Consider the following 17141-nt stretch of genomic DNA (forward strand, 5'->3'; position numbering starts at 1 on the left):
AAAATGACACATGGAATTTAATGCAGACAAGTTTAGGGACCAACCAGCATAGGTCTTACACAGTAAATAGTAGGGCACTGAAGGGTGCATTAGAACAAAGGAATCTGGGAATACAGGTCCATAATTCGTTGAAAGTGGCATCACAGGTAGATAGGGTCGTAAAGAAACCTTTTGGCACCTTGGCTGTCATAAATCAAAGTATTGAGTACAGGATATGGAATGTTATGTTGAGGTTGTAAAAGACATTTAGTGAGGCCCAATTTGGAGTATTGTGTTCAGTTTTGGTCACCTACCAATAGGAAAGATGTAAATAAGGTTGAGTGCATATAGCCAGAGTTCACAAGGATGTTGCTGGGTCTGGAGGTCTTGAGCTATAAGGAAAGATTGAATTGGTTTAGACTTCATTCCTTGAAATGTAGAAGACTGAGAGGAGATTTGATAGAGGGAAACAAAAATTATGAGGGGTATAGATAGGGTAAATGCAAGCAGGCTTTTTCCACTGAGGTTGGGTGGGACTACAATCAAAGGACATGGGTTAAGTATGAAAGGTGAAAAGTTTAAGGGGAACATGAGGGGAAACTACTTCACTCAGAGGGTTGTGAGAATGTGGAATGAGTTGCCAGCACAAGTGGTGCATGTGAATTTAATTTCAATGTTTAAGAGAAGCTTGTATAGCTGGTAGGGGTATGGAGGGCTATGATCCTCGTGTGGGTCAATGGGAATAGGCAATTTAAATGTTTTGGCATGATCTAGATGTGCTGAAGGGCCTGTTTCTGTGCTGTACTTTTCTATGATTCTATAATCTGGCTTATTGTTGACTTGTAATTCAGGCCAATGAATAAAGAGTTATGGGGTACGTAACAGAATGGCTACAAAGTTAGCAACGAAACAACACATAGATCAGGGCTAGATGTTTAGACCAGTGTAATATGTCTTGTTCCATTGTTCGGACCACTTCTCTTAACCATATGTAACAATACATTCTCTCCGTTACCACATGGGTTTCCTCTGACAGACATACCGGCTGGTAGGTTAATTGGTCATTGTAAGTTGTCTCATTATTAAACTAGGAGTAAGTCTGGGAATTGTTGGACGGCGTGGCTTGAAGGGCTGGAAACTCCTTTTTGTGCTGCATTTCGATAAATAAATAATGGTTTAAATTGTATTCAAAAGTATAATTTATAATTTTTCATTTTACACCAGTTTGGAAGTGCAAGTGAGATAAGTCGATAGCAGTCTACACGCATAATTGATTTACATTTAGGTGCCCAAAATATTTTTTACTTTTGAGCTGACAAGAAGTAGAGACCATAAATGGAAGGTTACTACTAAATCAGCCAGGAGTCCAGCGCAACAACTTTACCCATACAGGGTAAGAATGTGAAATGTGCCACTACAAGAAGTAACTGAGACAAACAGCATTGATTTGTAGCTGCATGAGTACATATGGAAGACTGGAGTTGAAGACTATACTAACAGAACTAAAAAGATGAGAATGGTGAAACCAAATAGATGAGTTGAGCTGATTTGTTTACTTGTGTGCAGTGGATTCAGTTCAGCGCAGCTCAAAATAACTTGGTAAAATGCTGAATACAAAAGATGTTTGTATCTGGGGCATTTAAAAGTTTAAACATTAGAATTTTCCTAATGTGAAGAAGTCATCTGGGACTATAACAGGCCAATTAAAATATGGATAGTTGTTTTTTAATACGGTCTTTTTAGTATGCAACCAGTGTGCCCAAGTCTCATTCAGGCCCCACTGCCATTTCCTGTTGAAGCAGCCTACATATGTTTGAGCTTGGAGTTCTCTGACTTTGAAGAGCATGCTGAAGCTCCTCCTTTCTACATCTCAGGGGTATTGTGGATCAGAAGCTGAACTATGTTGAGGGCAGAGTATTCTGTTGTGAGCAGCTTATTTACTGAATTTTGTGTCCATCTGCAGGTCAAATTGGGAGTTATACTTTATACTTGCCTGGATATTTACAGTTCCAGTAAGATTCAAGAAGTTTGCTATTATCTGTGGAGAATTCACTCATCCAGTGCTCTGCTACTGGAATCAGTAACTACTACTCTTGTTGCAGGGTGACAGTAGAATGTACAATCTAGATGATGAAATACAGTAATCCAGTGTGGTTATTTTGCCACTGCTTCTCTCCCCAAAAGTTTTTCTCCTCAGAGTTGTTATCATCGATGCCTTCGACCTCCGTGATATTGATTGTCATCTCTTTTGTGCAAGAGGTTTAGATGGAGCAGAATTTGCTAGTTATGTGTAGGATTCCTGACACAATATATAGACTGGCTGACAAGAAGGGAAGCCATACTAGATCTGGTACTGGGCATTGAACTTGGCCAGGTAGCAGATCTCTCAGTGGTGAGCATTTTGGAGACAGTGTTCCCAACTCCCTAACCTTTACGATAGCCTTGAACAGAGATAGCAGGAGATGGTATGGGATAGTGTTTAATTGGGGGAGGGTGAATCATGATGCTATTAAACAGGAACTTGGGAGCATAAATTGGAATAATGGACCCCATGAAATGCACAATGGAATTATGAAGGTTGTTTAGGGAGCATTTAGAGGGAGTTCTGGATTGGTTTGTTCTTTTGATGCAGGGACAGGATGGCAGGGTGAAGGAACCATGGTGTGGAAGAGATGTGGAACATTTACTCAAGAGGAAGAAAAAAAATTACTTAAGGTTTAGGGAATAAAGAATCAGGCAGGGCTCTTTGAGAATTGCAAGATAGCCAGGAAGGAGCTTAAGAATGGATTTAGGAGAAAGGGGTGTGAAAAGACCTTGGCGAGTAGGATTAAGGAAAACCCCAAGGTGTTCGCCATGTATAGTTGCAATAAAAAGTTTGTGAACCCTTTGTAATTCCTTGTTCATTACCTGGTTTTCTGCATTAATTACTCATTAAAATGTGGTCTGATCTTCATCTAAGTCACAATAATAGACAAACACAATTTGCTTAAACTAATAACACACAAACATTTGTACTTTTCATGTCTTTATTGAACATGTTGTTTAGTCATACTCAGTCTTGGCTGGAAAAAGTATATGAACCCTTGTATTTAATAACTGGTAGAACCTCCTTTAGCAGCAATAACTTCCACCAAACATTTTCTGTAGTTGCTGATCAGATTTGCACAATGGCAAGGAGGAATTTTAGACCTTTCCTCCATACAATACTGCTTCAGTTCAAAGTATTTCTGGGATACTTTGCATAAATAACCTCTTCAGGGCATGCCACAGCATCTCAATTGGGTTAGGGTTTGGGCTGTGACTTGGCCATTCCATAATATGAATTTTCTTCTTTTTAAACCATTCTGTTGTTGATTTACTGTCGTGTTTCATATTATTGTCTTTTTGCATCATCCAACTTCTATTAAGCTTCAGGTGCGGACCACTATCCTGACATTCTCCTGTAAAATGTCATGATACAATTTTGAATTCATTATTCCCTTAATGATTGCAAGCTGTCCAGGCCATGAAGCAGCAAAGCAGCCCCAAACCAAGATGCTCCTTCCACCATGCTTCACAGTTGCGATGAGGTTTTGGTGTTGGTGTTCAGTGCCCTTTTTCCCTCCAAACACAGCAGTATGCATTTCTGCCAAAAACTTCTTTTGTATCATCTGTCCTCAGAACACTATCCCAGATGTTCTGTGGAACATTCAGGTGGTCTTTTCCAAACTTGAGATGTGCAGCGATTTTCTTTTTTTGGAGAGCAGTGGTTTCCTCTGTGATGTCCTTCCATGAACACCATTCTTGTTTAGTGTTTTTCTTATATTGGGCACATGAACAGAGACTTTAGCAAGTTCTAGATATTTCTGTAGGTTTTTTCCTGTTACCCTCGGGTTCTTTTCCACCTCCTTCATCATTGCATGTTGTGCTCTTGGTGTGGTCCTTGGGAGAGTAGCAACAGTACTGAATTTCCTCCATTTGTAGACAATTTCTCTTACTGTTGGCTGATGAACACTCAGATCTTTTGAAATGCTTTTGTAGCCTTTTCCAGCTTCATGCATCTCTACAATTCTTCTTCCATGGTCCTCTGATAGTTGTCTTGATCAAGGCATGCTGCACATATGCAGATCTTTCTTGAGAAGAGCAGGCTCTGTCAGTGACCTGACTTTGTATGTCTTTTTTTTTATGGGGCAGGGCACTTCCACAACCGGCCTTCCAATCTCATCTCATTGATTGGAACACCTGACTTCAAATAGCTTTTGCAGAAGGCATTACCCCAGAGGTTCACATACTTTTTTGAACCTACACTGTGATTGTTTAAATGATGTACTCAGTATTGACGAGAAGAAGTACAAATGTTTGTATGTTATTAGTTTAGGCAGATTGTGTTTGTCTATTATTGTGCCTTGGATGAAGATCAGACCACATTTTATGAGCACAATGCAGAAAACTAGGTAATGAACAAGGAATTACAAAGGGTTCACAAACATTTTCTTGCAACTGATATGTGAAGGACAGGAGGATGACTAGACTGAGAGCAGGGCTGGACCAATCAGGAATAGGAGGCAAAACATGTGTCTGGAGTTGGAAGAGTTAGGGGAGATCCTTAATTAATACTTTTCTCAGTATTTTTCAGTGAGCGGGACATTGACAGATATGAAGACAGCGTAAAAGAGGCTGATGTACTGGAACATCAATACAGACGGCCCTCTGTATCCGCAGGGGATTGGTTCCGGGACCCCCCCCCCCCCCCCCCGCGGATACCAAAATTCGCGGATGCTCAAATCCCTTATATAAAAGCCCAAGAGAGCTCGTAAGGGTGTTAAGAAAAGCAAAAATATTCAGCGTTTGTTTTGCAGCGAGCCGTTATAGAGGCAATGCGCACACCGAGCAGCGAGAGTGCTTTATTTTGATTTATTTTGTTCATCCGTTAGCAAGATGTGTCCTAAGGTATCAGAAAAGCCTAAGAGAACTCGTAAGGGTGTAATGCTTAGCGTAATACTGGACGCAGTTAAGCGTTTCGATTGCGGTGAACGAAATAAAGGCATTGTGTGTGCGTTGAACTTGCCTGCATCCACACACACAGAGAGAAAGAATCTTGAAAGCTGCCGATGGATGTTACTATTGGTTCTGCTAGTAGCATATCATTTCTGCTTTTACTATATGTTGGTGTTATTTTAGGTTTTATGTGTTATTTGGTATGATTTGGTAGGTTATTTTTTGGGTCTGGGAACGCTCAAAAATTTTCCCCATATAGATTAATGGTAATTGTTTCTTCGCTTCACGCCATTTCGGCTTATGATAAGTTTCATAGGAACGCTCTACTTTCGGATAGCGGGGGATACTTGTACAGTATTTTCGATCCGCGGTTGGTTAATTGCTTTTTAGGAGCCATTTTTTCACAGAAACAAAGGATGCACACAACATAAGTAATGACCGAGCGAGATGCGAGGCGAACAATGCTCAAGCAACGAGTGCTGGAGAGAGAACTTCCGGGTTTTCCTGATCCACGGTTGGTTGAATCCGCGGATGTGGAACCTGTGGATACGGAGGGCTGGCTGCATTAAGAATGAGGCTGTGTGGAGTTTTGAAAAACATTAAAATTGATAAGCCCCGGGATGAATGGGATATTTGAGGAAGATGTTGCTACTCCCTTGATGATGCATTGTCACTGGCTACAGGAGTAGTCCCAGAAGAGTGGAGAGTGTCAAATTTTATTCCGTTGTTGAAGAAAGGGAGTATGAATAACCCTAGGAGTTAAGGACCAATGAGTCTTGCGTCAATGGTGAGCAAAGTATTGGAGAGGATTTGTAGAGAGAATGTGGAAAAGCATACTGATTAGAAACAGTCAACATGGCTTTGTGAGGGATAGGTCATGCCTCATGAGCCTGATTGATTTCTTTGAGGAAGTGACAAAGTGCATCGTATATGGATTTAAAAGGCATTTGATAAGGTTCTGTATAGTAAGGTCATTCAGAAAGTCAGGAGACATGGGGTCCAGGAAAATGTGACTTGCCTGTACAATGCAGAGGGTGGTTGTAGACGGAGAGCATTCTGTCTTCAGGTCAGTGACCAGTGACGTTCAACAGGGATCTGTTCTGGGACCCCTGCTCTTTGTGATCTTTATAAATGACTTAGATAGATATGGAAATGGAAGGGTGGGTTAGTAAGATTACAGATGACACGAAGGTTGGTGAAGTTATGGATGCTGCGGACGGGTTTTGTTGATTGCAACAGGACACTGAACTGGGCTGAGAAGTGGCAGATGGAGTTCAATCCAGAAAAAAGTGTGAGGTGTTTTATTTTGGAAGGTTGAGTGTGAAGGCAGAATGCAGGGTTAATGGCAGGATTGTTAGCAGTATGGAATGACAGAGGGATCTTGGGGTCCACATCAATAGATCCCTCAAATTTACAGCGCAAGTTGATACGGTGTTTAAGAAAGTGTATGAAGTGTTACCCTTAATTAGTTGGCGGAGTGAGTTCAAGAGCCACGGAGTAATGTTACAGCTCTATAAAACGCTAGTTAGATCACACTTGGAGTATTGTGTTCATTACTGGTCACCTCATTATAGGAAGCTTTAAAGAGGGTGCAGAGGAGGCTTACCGGGATACTGCGTGGTTTGGAGAGTATGTTTTGTGAGGATAGATTGAGTGAGCCAGGGCTTTTCCTTTTGGAGTGAAGGAGGTTGAGAGGTAATTTGACAAAGATGTACAGGATGATCAGATCCATAGATCAAGTAGATAGCCAGAGATTTTTTTCAAGGCGGAACTAGCTGATATGAGGGGGCATAACTTTAAGGCAATTGCAGAAAAATATGAGGGTATGTCAGAGGTAAGTTCTGTTACACAGAGAGTGGTAGGTGTATGAAACACGCTGCCAGGGTATTCCACACACCCTGATAGTGATACATTAGGGACATCTAAGAGACTCATAGTTCAAATTCATGTTCAGTTTAATGTCATTCATTAAGCTGTATGCCACTGAATGAAATAACGTTCCTCAGGATCAATACAGTACATATAATTAACACACATAATAAGATCACAAATTAAAAAATAATAAGATGCATTTTTGGAACAAGTTAAAAGTAAACGGTGTAAAACTACTGGTGATTTATATGTGATGAGACCTGGGTGGTTGGTGGCAGGGAGTTCAGTATTCTTATAGCCAGGGGAAGAAACTGTTTCCCATCCAAATGCTACGGTCCTTCTGCCAGATGGTAGGGGGTCAAAGAGATTGCTGGACAAATGGGAGAAACATGCATGAAGGAAGAAGAGGGCTATATGGGAGGGAAGGGCTATTTTTATCTTAACAGTAGGTTAAAAAGTTGGCATAACATTGTGGATGGAATGGCCAGTATTATGCTGTAATGTTCTTTGTACCAATAAAGACAAGAAGAGCAAAGCTGAAGAATAATATTATGACCAAGTTCCTCTGCGTAATACCTAGCCTTTGATATTTATCAATATTAGGTCCTCATTTGATAGTTTCAGTTTTCACTATTGTAACACAGTGACTAGAGCAAAGTTGATATTGAGCTGTTATTTACTTGACTTAGGAGACAACCATGGGGTTTATATTCTTCAAAGGGTTGTTAATCTGGAATGCTTGGGTGCTAGTGGCTAATTTGATTGCTAAATTGTTGGATTTTGAGAATTGAAAAAAATAGGTGTTTGGATTTAGTAGCAAAGTTTTTAAGAGTAGAGTAGCAAGTCAGTCTTGTTGATTTTGAGATCCATTTGGCTCATGTGTAATTATATGCTTGTTGAAAAATGGCATAGTCCATTGTTAGGATTATACAGTATACTGCGCTTTCTGTTCTATAGGTCAATATAGCAGAGTAAATTTTAAAAGTAAAAGACTCTAAAGAATATTTGGCATCAATGATGGAGAAAATATTGGAACTGGAAGTCATTGAGACATCTGCCTGCGGTTTGAGATGTTATACTGAAATTTGTAACCACAACGTATATGGAAAATATTTTTGTGGATTTCTGCTCCTTCTTAAGAAGCCGGATTTAGGCACTACATTGGTGTGAGTTTAGCTCATGTTTTTTTTTGTTTTGGACCTTCTTATTTTTAAATATTTGTATAATAGTAGGAATAATTTCTCATTTTTATTCCTTGTACTCCTTGTAACCATATTTTAATCATAAACTCATTACACTAACCAAAGGATCAGCAATTCTTCACACTGAGTGCTATGTCCTTGTTCAAACCATAAGCCCATACCTGTCACTAATTCATTTCTTTACCATAAAAATATGACCTAACAAACCCCTGTCAAATTGAAATTACAGCACCATCTGTTACAGTATTTTTCTTTTGCATTGTGGCAATAGTCAGTTGTATATCATTTGTGTTTCTGTGCCTGAGCAAAAGTGTACTCAAATGAAGAACTTCAAATTGTGGTTAAAATAATTGATTGTTCACTTAACTATGAACATTTATGTTAATAAATATTATTACTTCTCTTACAATAAATACTTGAAAGATGGAAGTACATATAGTCTTTACGTTTGAGGATTTTGAATGGTTAGACAGGTGCACTGTCCATACATTGAGGGCAACTAAACAAACAAAGAGAAAGAAATCTAAGGACCTTCACGAGAGCCTTTTTTTTTTATCTTTATAGTATTTAGATTTCTTTTGTTCTTATTACACCGTGGAATCAAGTTCTGGATGTGCCTTCAAGTCCCTGAAAGCAAATGTTTGGAAGTATAGAATAGCAGCTTAGTAAAATTACCTCAATCTTGTACAGTCAGGGAAAATGCCCAGGCTAATGGACAACAATTACATGACAGAAATTCCTAATTAATCAACAGTGGAATTACATTTCATGAGGTCTATAGTCATGCGGTTAATCTATTTTTCACTCTGTTTTCTTTCCCTTTAGCTGGTCAGAAATTCTTATCATTAATATGTTTTCTTTTCTCAAGGTATTATTAATCAGCAATACTTATTTCGACAGAGGCATCACATTTGCTGCAGCTCCTTTATCTTCAGTTGCCTTGAGTAATTGATTACATTTATTCCATACAGTTAAATTATTCAGCTTTTGGTGCACTGTCCTGCTATCTTTCAAAATAAGTTAACTTCCACAATTTAGGTTAATTCCAGCAATTACATGGTGAAATTATAACGATACTTGTCATTTCAAGCTGCATATCTTGTGACTCTACTTACCCAATAACTTAACCACTTTTGCTATTTTTAGTAGAGTTGTATAAGTTTTCTAAGCAAAATACTCTTTTGGAAAGTTTTGGTTTGGAATTGAAAATGCTTTGTGTCACAAAATGGAATGAACGCAGACGGTGGAATGAGTATATACAGATATGATGGTTGTCATAGATGCAGTGGGTGAAAGAAACTATTTCCGTGCTGTAGCCACTTTCATCTCTCTTTCTTGCAACTGCATGAAACAGAATTAGACTAATCATCGATGAGCTTCAAGCCCACACATCTCCTCTTTTAATTCAACTATTCATCTGTATGCTTGAGATTGTCCAATACCAAAATCAGCATGTTTCTTTCACACAGTACATTGTGCCTAAATTAGCTTCTGGTTAATCAACAATCTAAATATTTCATCATTGTTTCAAATAATTTTCTGACTTTGTACCCACCCACCACTGCAAGTCTGTGTATCCTTATCCAGTCAGTAGCACCATCCATCCACTCTACCCATGTAAGCTCTCCTGTACTTCTGTAAATCTTCTGACCTGAAAACCACCTTTAGATTTAATTGCTTTGGTGTTAACAAGGCCTCAGTCTTTTCAATTCTCTCCCTAAACTTCAGGGTGTCTTCACCTCTCCTAACTCCTGTGAGAATCTTTTTGCAACTTAACTGTTTGGCTTAATATTTCCTGTGTGACTGGGAACATGATGCGTTGTTCAATATGTGATTATAATTGCAAGTTGTTGTGCAAGTCCTGACATGGTTCACGAGCAGCCATTGTTCATATTCTGTTCTTCAGTACTTACTGCATTGGAAAAAAGTAGCCTTAGTGTTCCTACTTATTTTGAACACACTAGCTTTAAACTTTATGCCTCAGGTCAACCATATCCGAAGTCAATCTTATCCTAAAGTCGGTGGATCCAGGTGTTCCATTCTTGTGATCAGTCTTGGGCCCTTTATTAGCTTGAATCAACCTTGTAGCCTCCTCTTGACTTGCTGGTAAAAATTCCATCATGATGTTAACATAGAAATCAAAATTCAGCTAATGCTCCAGAAGGAGGTGATATCATAGCCATAACTAACTTCAACATAGTAGCTCTGAAAATAATTTTATATTATTTCCAGAATTTGAGATCTTTCTGAACAAAACAAAATTGAACAAGAATTGGGAGGAAAAAGCAAAAAAAGCCCCAGGTGAGGCAACACTTCACCTGCAAATCTCTTGCGGTTATCTGCTGTATCCGGTGCTCCTGATACGGCATTCTCTACATTGGTGAGACATGATGTAGATCTCGGGACCGCTTTGTCCGCAAAAAGTGGGTTTCATGGTCACCTACCATTTTAATTCCTATCCCCATTCCCATTTTGATATGTCGGTCCATGGCCACTTCTTCTGCCAGAATGAAGCCACTCTCAACTTGGAGGATCAACACCTTGTATTCCATCTAGGTAGCCTCCAACCTGATGGCATGAACATTGATTTATCTGATTTCTGGTAAAAAAAATTTTTACCCCTTCTCCTTCCTTCTTCAATTCCCCACTCTAGCCTTTTACCTCTTCTACTCACCTGCCTATCACCTCCCTCTGATGCCCCTCCTCCTTCCCTTTCTCCCATGGTCCACTCTCCTGTCCCATCAGATTCCTTCTTCTCCAGCCCTTTACCTTTTCCACCTATCACCTCCCAGCTTCATACTTCATCTGTCCTTCCCACTCACCTAGCTTCACCCATCACCTTCTAGCTTGTCCTCTTCCCCCACCCCCACCACCTTATTCTGGCATCTTCTCCCTTCCTTTCCAGTACTGATGAAGGGTCCTGGCCTGAAACGTTGACTGTTTATTCATCTCCATAGCTGCTATCGGACTTGCTGGGTTCCTCCAGCAATTTTTGTGTGTTGTTCTGGATTTCTAGCCTCTGCAGAATTTCTTGTGTTTATGTTGAACAAAAATGTCAATATTTTATCTTTTGAATTATGAAAGAGATTATAAGCAACACTGAAGCCAGTATCAACTACACATGCAGCAGTTTTCCAATCTACTGTCTCCTAACAGTAAAATAACTTATGGTTACATTTTAATATAAATTGTTTTGTACTATGTAATCTATTGTCACTGGGTAATTTTGTTACTTTCTATTCCTGCTGCCTGCTTTTGTACACGTTTTTAAATAAGAAATTTAGTTTCTTGCACAGTTCAGTTTGTCCCTTTCCCTCTTTAATTATTTTCTACACATGAAGCATAAAATTAATAAAATCATAGTTCCAAATATCCATTAATTGTGCATTGTTTATACTAAGATTATCGAAATTTAATAGGACATTTAACGTTTCTTGAATGGATGCTCTCTTTAAAACATATCTTATGAAATCTTTCACAAGTGTTAAGTAATTGGACTTTTAATCATTTGATTTTTAATCCTCATTACACAACATAAAGCAGTATATAGTTCAGCTTAACCATATATACACACAGATATTTAATATATAGCGAAAGACAGGAACCATTTTGCCCTGTGCTACAATTTTTGTGCAGAGAAATAAATGCTGACTACAGGATTTATCAAAGCATCTCCATTAGGTATTTGAAATTGCATCACTATGCACCATCTCTTTAAATGCCAATTATTTTCAACCTTTTATGTCTGAACAATATAAAATTGAACAGGGGACAGCTTAATCATCCTTTCTTTTCTCCTTGTAGTGCAACTCCTGCTGAGCCTTTTACAGGTCAAAATGTGTTGGGCGCAGGGGGCAGAGCTGTCTACAAATGCAGGATAGAATAAAATTCCTTAATCTTTTACTTACCAGTGGTCATCTTGGCAGTGTTAAACGTGGCTTTTAAAATTGCTACCTGCCTGCCTCTGAGAAGTTCTTAAAAATAATTGAAAGGGAAATCAGCCATTTGCAAGAAGCCTGGTGTTGCTGAATGTTGGTGTGCTCATGCTATACCATGGGATAATGCAACATGAATGATTCTTCAGGAATGCATGGGGTATGCTCCTGGATTGATTCAATCATAGTTGGAGAGCAAGTTGTCCTGCATAATTCACAGCTAGTTCTGTGGCATTGGCAGGTGTCCGCAAGATGATCTGAGGAGGGAGAGACAATAATTCACAAAATGGAAATGAGAAAGTAAAAGCTTTAAAATCCTCAGAATGAAGACCTATTGCAGATTCTAAAATTTTTATATTTAAATTGTTTCATTTTATTAAAATTAAGAAATGAAGAAAAATAAAATTATGAATAAGAATTTCTTCAAGGTGGTAATGGGAGCTAGTGTTGTTAAAAAGAAATGATGTCAAAGGATTGGACTTGCTATGAATAAATGAAGGCTTGTCATTTGTCAGATATATAAAAAAAGCTTTAGAAGTAATTACACTGTGTGTTAGTTGATTGTATTTTTCGTACTGCCTCTGCAGGGATTTCATCAGATAGTCTCTTCTGACATTGGGTGTGAGGTAATCCAATAAGATGCTAAGTTGAGTACTGTTGAGGTGAATTCAAAAAGAAAGCCTCAGTACCCATCAGGAAAAGCAGGATTTTGCTGGTGAGAAATCAACTAACATAAAAATATTCCTTAGTGACATTATAAAACCTTCTGTGTCATCAGTAAGATCATGGAGGATCCTGTACGTAAAAGTCACTTTCCCACCTCATAAACTTCAAATCTTTCTGTGAACAAAGATGTGTATGCAGGTTATTCCGTTCCTATAAATTGTTTGTAATCCAAACAGTTTACAAGTAGGGAATGTGGCCGTGAACCAAGTACCCAGATGACAGAAGATGGCAAAACCATACTGCCAGTTTCCTAAACATTTGCTCATACGTACAGCGGTACATATTCTAGGATCTTTTAAGCTAAGGTGGACCTGTTCCTCTGTCATCCATGATTCTGTCGTAAAGAATTTCAATGATTTACAGTCCTCCAAGCAAAATAACTCCAACTATGTCATTCCTTAATCCCCAGCTCCTTATTTTGAGACTATGCCTTAATTCCAAACTTTCCAACAGATGGAAAGAATCAACGTATCCATTTGTTAAACTACAGTATCTTAAAAGAAACAGTGACACAGTGATGCAGCAATTAGTGCTACTGCAGGACCAGAGATTAGGGTTCAGTCCTGAGCATGTGTGCTGTCTTTGTGGAGTCTGCTCATTCTACTCATGACCACATATATTTCCACTGGGTCTGGTATTCCTAGTGTAGGTGGTAGCCAGATAACCTGGGTTGCTAGCTTGAGCAGAGGGAGACTGATGTGCAGACAGGTATGGAGGAAAAGTGGATCAGTAGATAATTAGTGTAGATGGGCACTTGAGGGTCAGTGTAGTTAGAGTGGTGATCTTGACCATGTACCGATAACTACTCTCCTGTGATGGGTTTCATCGAGCAAGCACGCCACACCTACATATGCAGCCCATCATAGGAGAGTAATGTTGGACATGAGCAAAATGAGAAGTAATGTAATAATGAGGACATGGGAGGCGTTACAGGAATAGAAGAAAATGCGATAGGCACTCAGCAAGTCAGACAGCTTCTACGGAAAGACAAATGGTTAATGTTTCAGGCCCAACAAAGGATCTAGGACCTGGGACATTAACTGTTTCTTCTTCCACAAATGTTGCTTGACCTCCTGGGTGTCTTTGGCATTTTCCGGCATCCGTACATAGATCATAGAAAACTGTAGTTCTTTGATTTTCATGAGATAAATATACTTTTGTACTCAATGTTTCATCTAAAGGTGAACTGAGTTGGGATAGAACATAGAATATTAAGCACAGTACAAACCCTTTGGCCCACAAAGTTGTGCCCACTTTTTAATCTACTCCAAGAAAATCTTCCTTTTCTTTCTTACATTACCTTCCATTTTTCCATCATCCATGTGCGTAAGAGTTTGTTAAATGCCCCTAATGTATCTGTCTCTACCACTTACCTCTGACATTCCCCTCCCCCCCACCCCGAACACCTCAAAATTATACTCCCTTGCATTAGTCATTGCCGCCCTTGGAAAACATTTCCAGCTATCCATTCTGTCTCTGCCTCTTATCATCTTGCGTACCTCTATCAAGTCACCTCTCATCCCCCTCCCTTACTTCAAAGAGAAAAGTCCTAGCTTGCTCAACCTGTTTTCATAAGAATGCTGTCTTGTCCGTGCAGCATCCTGACAAATCTCTTCTGCACCCTCTCTAAAACTTCCATATCTTTCCTGTAATAAGGTGACCACAACTGAACACAATATTCCAAGTGTCTAACCAGAATTTGTAAAGCTGCGACGTCAACTTGCTGCTCTTAACTTAATCTCCAACTAATGAGGGCCAACACTTCATGCACTTTCTTAACCACCCTTTCAATTTGCACTGCAACTTTGAGGGATCTGTTGACATGGACCCCAAGATCTATTTCTATTTATTAATTAACAGAGTGGAGAAGACCTTACTGGCTCATCGAACAATCCCTCAACTTAATTCTAGCCTCACTTTTTTTGGATTGAACTCCATCTGGCACTTCTCAGCCCAGCTCTGCATTCTATCAGTGTCCTGTTGCGATCTACAACCCATTTAACCACCCCCCCCCATATCCACAATTCCACCAACCATTGTGTCATCTGCAAACTGACTAACCCACCCTTCCATTTCCTTATCTATCTAAGTCATTTATAAAACTCACAAAGAGCAGGAGTCCCAGAACAGATCACTGTTGAACGTCACTGGTCACTGGTCACTGACTTCCAGGCAGAATGCTCTCCATCTACTACCACCCTCTGCCTTGTATGGGCAAACCAAGTTTTTCTGGATCTTTTGCCTCCTGCCTTTCTGAATGAGCCTACCATAGGGAACCTAATCATGCGTCTTACTAAAATCTATTTTTGCTTTATCCACTACTGTACCTTCATCAATGTGCTTTGTCATATTCTCAAAGAATTCAATGAGGCTTCCGAGGACCATCACTGGGTTCCGGTAAGCTAGCAACAGAGGAGCTGAAGGCAGTGTGGACGGGGCCAACGAACTTAACCCGTTCTTTAACAGATTTGACATTGTGGCCCCTGCCCATCCCCCACATGAGTCATCTGTTGTCGGCCCCCAACCAACACATATTCCACTCTCCCCTCCTACCCCTCCTCACAGTTCCCCACCCTGCTCTCATGACTATACCCCTTCCCCACATGAAACCACCACGGTGGGCTTCACAGCTGAAAAGGTGAGAAGCCAGCCGAAACGTCTCAACCGAGCAAGGCTGCAGGACCAGATGGTGTCAGTACCAGGGTGCTCAAAGCCTGTGCCCCTCAGCTATGTGGAGTACTTAGCCATGTCTTCAACCTGAGCCTGAGGCTCCGGAGGGTTCCTGTGCTGTGGAAGATGTCCTGCCTCGTCCCTGTGCCGAAGACGCTGCACTCCAGCGGCCTCAATGACTACAGACTGGTGGCATTGATCTCCCACATCATGAAGACCCTGGAGAGACTTGTTCTGGAGCTGCTCCAGCCTATAGTCAGGCCACACTTTGATCCCCTCCAGTTTGCCTACCAGCCTCGACTAAGAGTTGAGGATGCCATCGTCTACCTGCTGAACCGTGTCTACACCCACCTGGACAAGCCAGCGAGCACTGTGAGGGTCATGTTTTTTGACTTCTCCACTGCGTTCAACACCATCCGCCCTACTCTGCTGGGGGAGAAGCTGACAGCGATGCAGGTGGATGCTTTCCTGCTGTCATGGATTCTTGATTACCTGACTGGCAGACCACAGTACGTGTGCTTGCAACACTGTGTGTCCGACAGAGTGGTCAGCAGCACTGGGGCTCCACAGGGCTCCACAGTCTCCTTTTCTCTTCACCATTTACATCTCGGACTTTAACTACTGCACAGAGTCTTGTCATTTTCAGAAGTTTTCTGATGACTCTGCCATAGTTGGATGCATCAGCAAGGGAGATGAGGCTGAGTACAGGGCTACGGTAGGAATCTTTGTCACATGGTGTGAGCAGAATTATCTGCAACTTAATGTGAAAAGACTAAGGAGCTGGTGGTAGACCTGAGGAGAGCTAAGGTACCGGCAACCCCTGTTTCCATCCAGGGGGTCAGTGTGGACATGGTGGAGGATTACAAATACCTGGGGATATGAATTGACAATAAACTGGACTGGTCAAAGAACACTGAGGCTGTCTACAAGAAGGGTCAGAGCCGTCTCTATTTCCTAAGGAGACTGAGGTCCTTTAACATCTGCTGGACGATGCTGAGGATGTTGTACGAGTCTGTGGTGGCCAGTGCGATCATGTTTGCTATTGTGTGCTGGGGCAGCAGGCTGAGGGCAGCAGACACCAACAGAATCAACAAACTCATTCGTAAGACCAGTGATGTTGTGGGGATGAAACTGGATCTGACGGTGGTCTCTGAAAAGAGGATGCTGTCCAAGTTGCATGCCCTCTTGGACAATGTCTCCCACCCACTACATAATGTACTGGTTGGGCACAGGAGTACATTCAGCCAGAGACTCATTCCACCGGGATGCAACATAGAGCATCATAGGAGGTCATTCCTGCCTGTGGCCATCAAACTTTACAACTCCTCCCTTGGAGGGTCAGACACTCTGAGCCGATAGGCTGGTCCTGGACTTATTTCCTGGCATAATTTACGTACAACTATTTAACTATTTATGGTTTTATTACTACTTAATTATTTATGGTGCAACTGTAACAAAAACCAATTTCCCCTGGGATCAATGAAGTATGACTATGACTATGAGGCATGACCCGCCCCTCACAAAACTATTCTGACTATCCCTAATTTGACTAATGCTTGTAAATCCTGTCTCTAAGAATCTTCTCCAATGACTCATGTAAGACTCACTGGTCTTTAACTCCCAGGGTTATCCCTATTCCCTTTCTTGAACAAAAGAATAACATTTTCCACTCTCCAATCATCTCCTGCCTGCATCCAGAGAGGACACAACAATATCTTCCCTCACTTCCCATGATAACCTGTGGTATATCCCATCTGGGTCCAGGGACTCTTTCAAAAGT

General features: G+C 40.6%; 1 protein-coding gene across 11 annotated transcripts in view; it reads left to right on the forward strand.

Annotated features, from left to right (window-relative positions):
• znf423 (zinc finger protein 423) overlaps positions 1–17141 on the forward strand; it is a 403580-nt gene that overhangs the window by 216665 nt on the left and 169774 nt on the right. The gene's annotated exons all lie outside the window — the stretch shown is intronic.

The sequence above is a fragment of the Mobula birostris genome, chromosome 15, assembly GCF_030028105.1.
Source record: "Mobula birostris isolate sMobBir1 chromosome 15, sMobBir1.hap1, whole genome shotgun sequence".
Taxonomy (NCBI): domain Eukaryota; kingdom Metazoa; phylum Chordata; class Chondrichthyes; order Myliobatiformes; family Myliobatidae; genus Mobula; species Mobula birostris.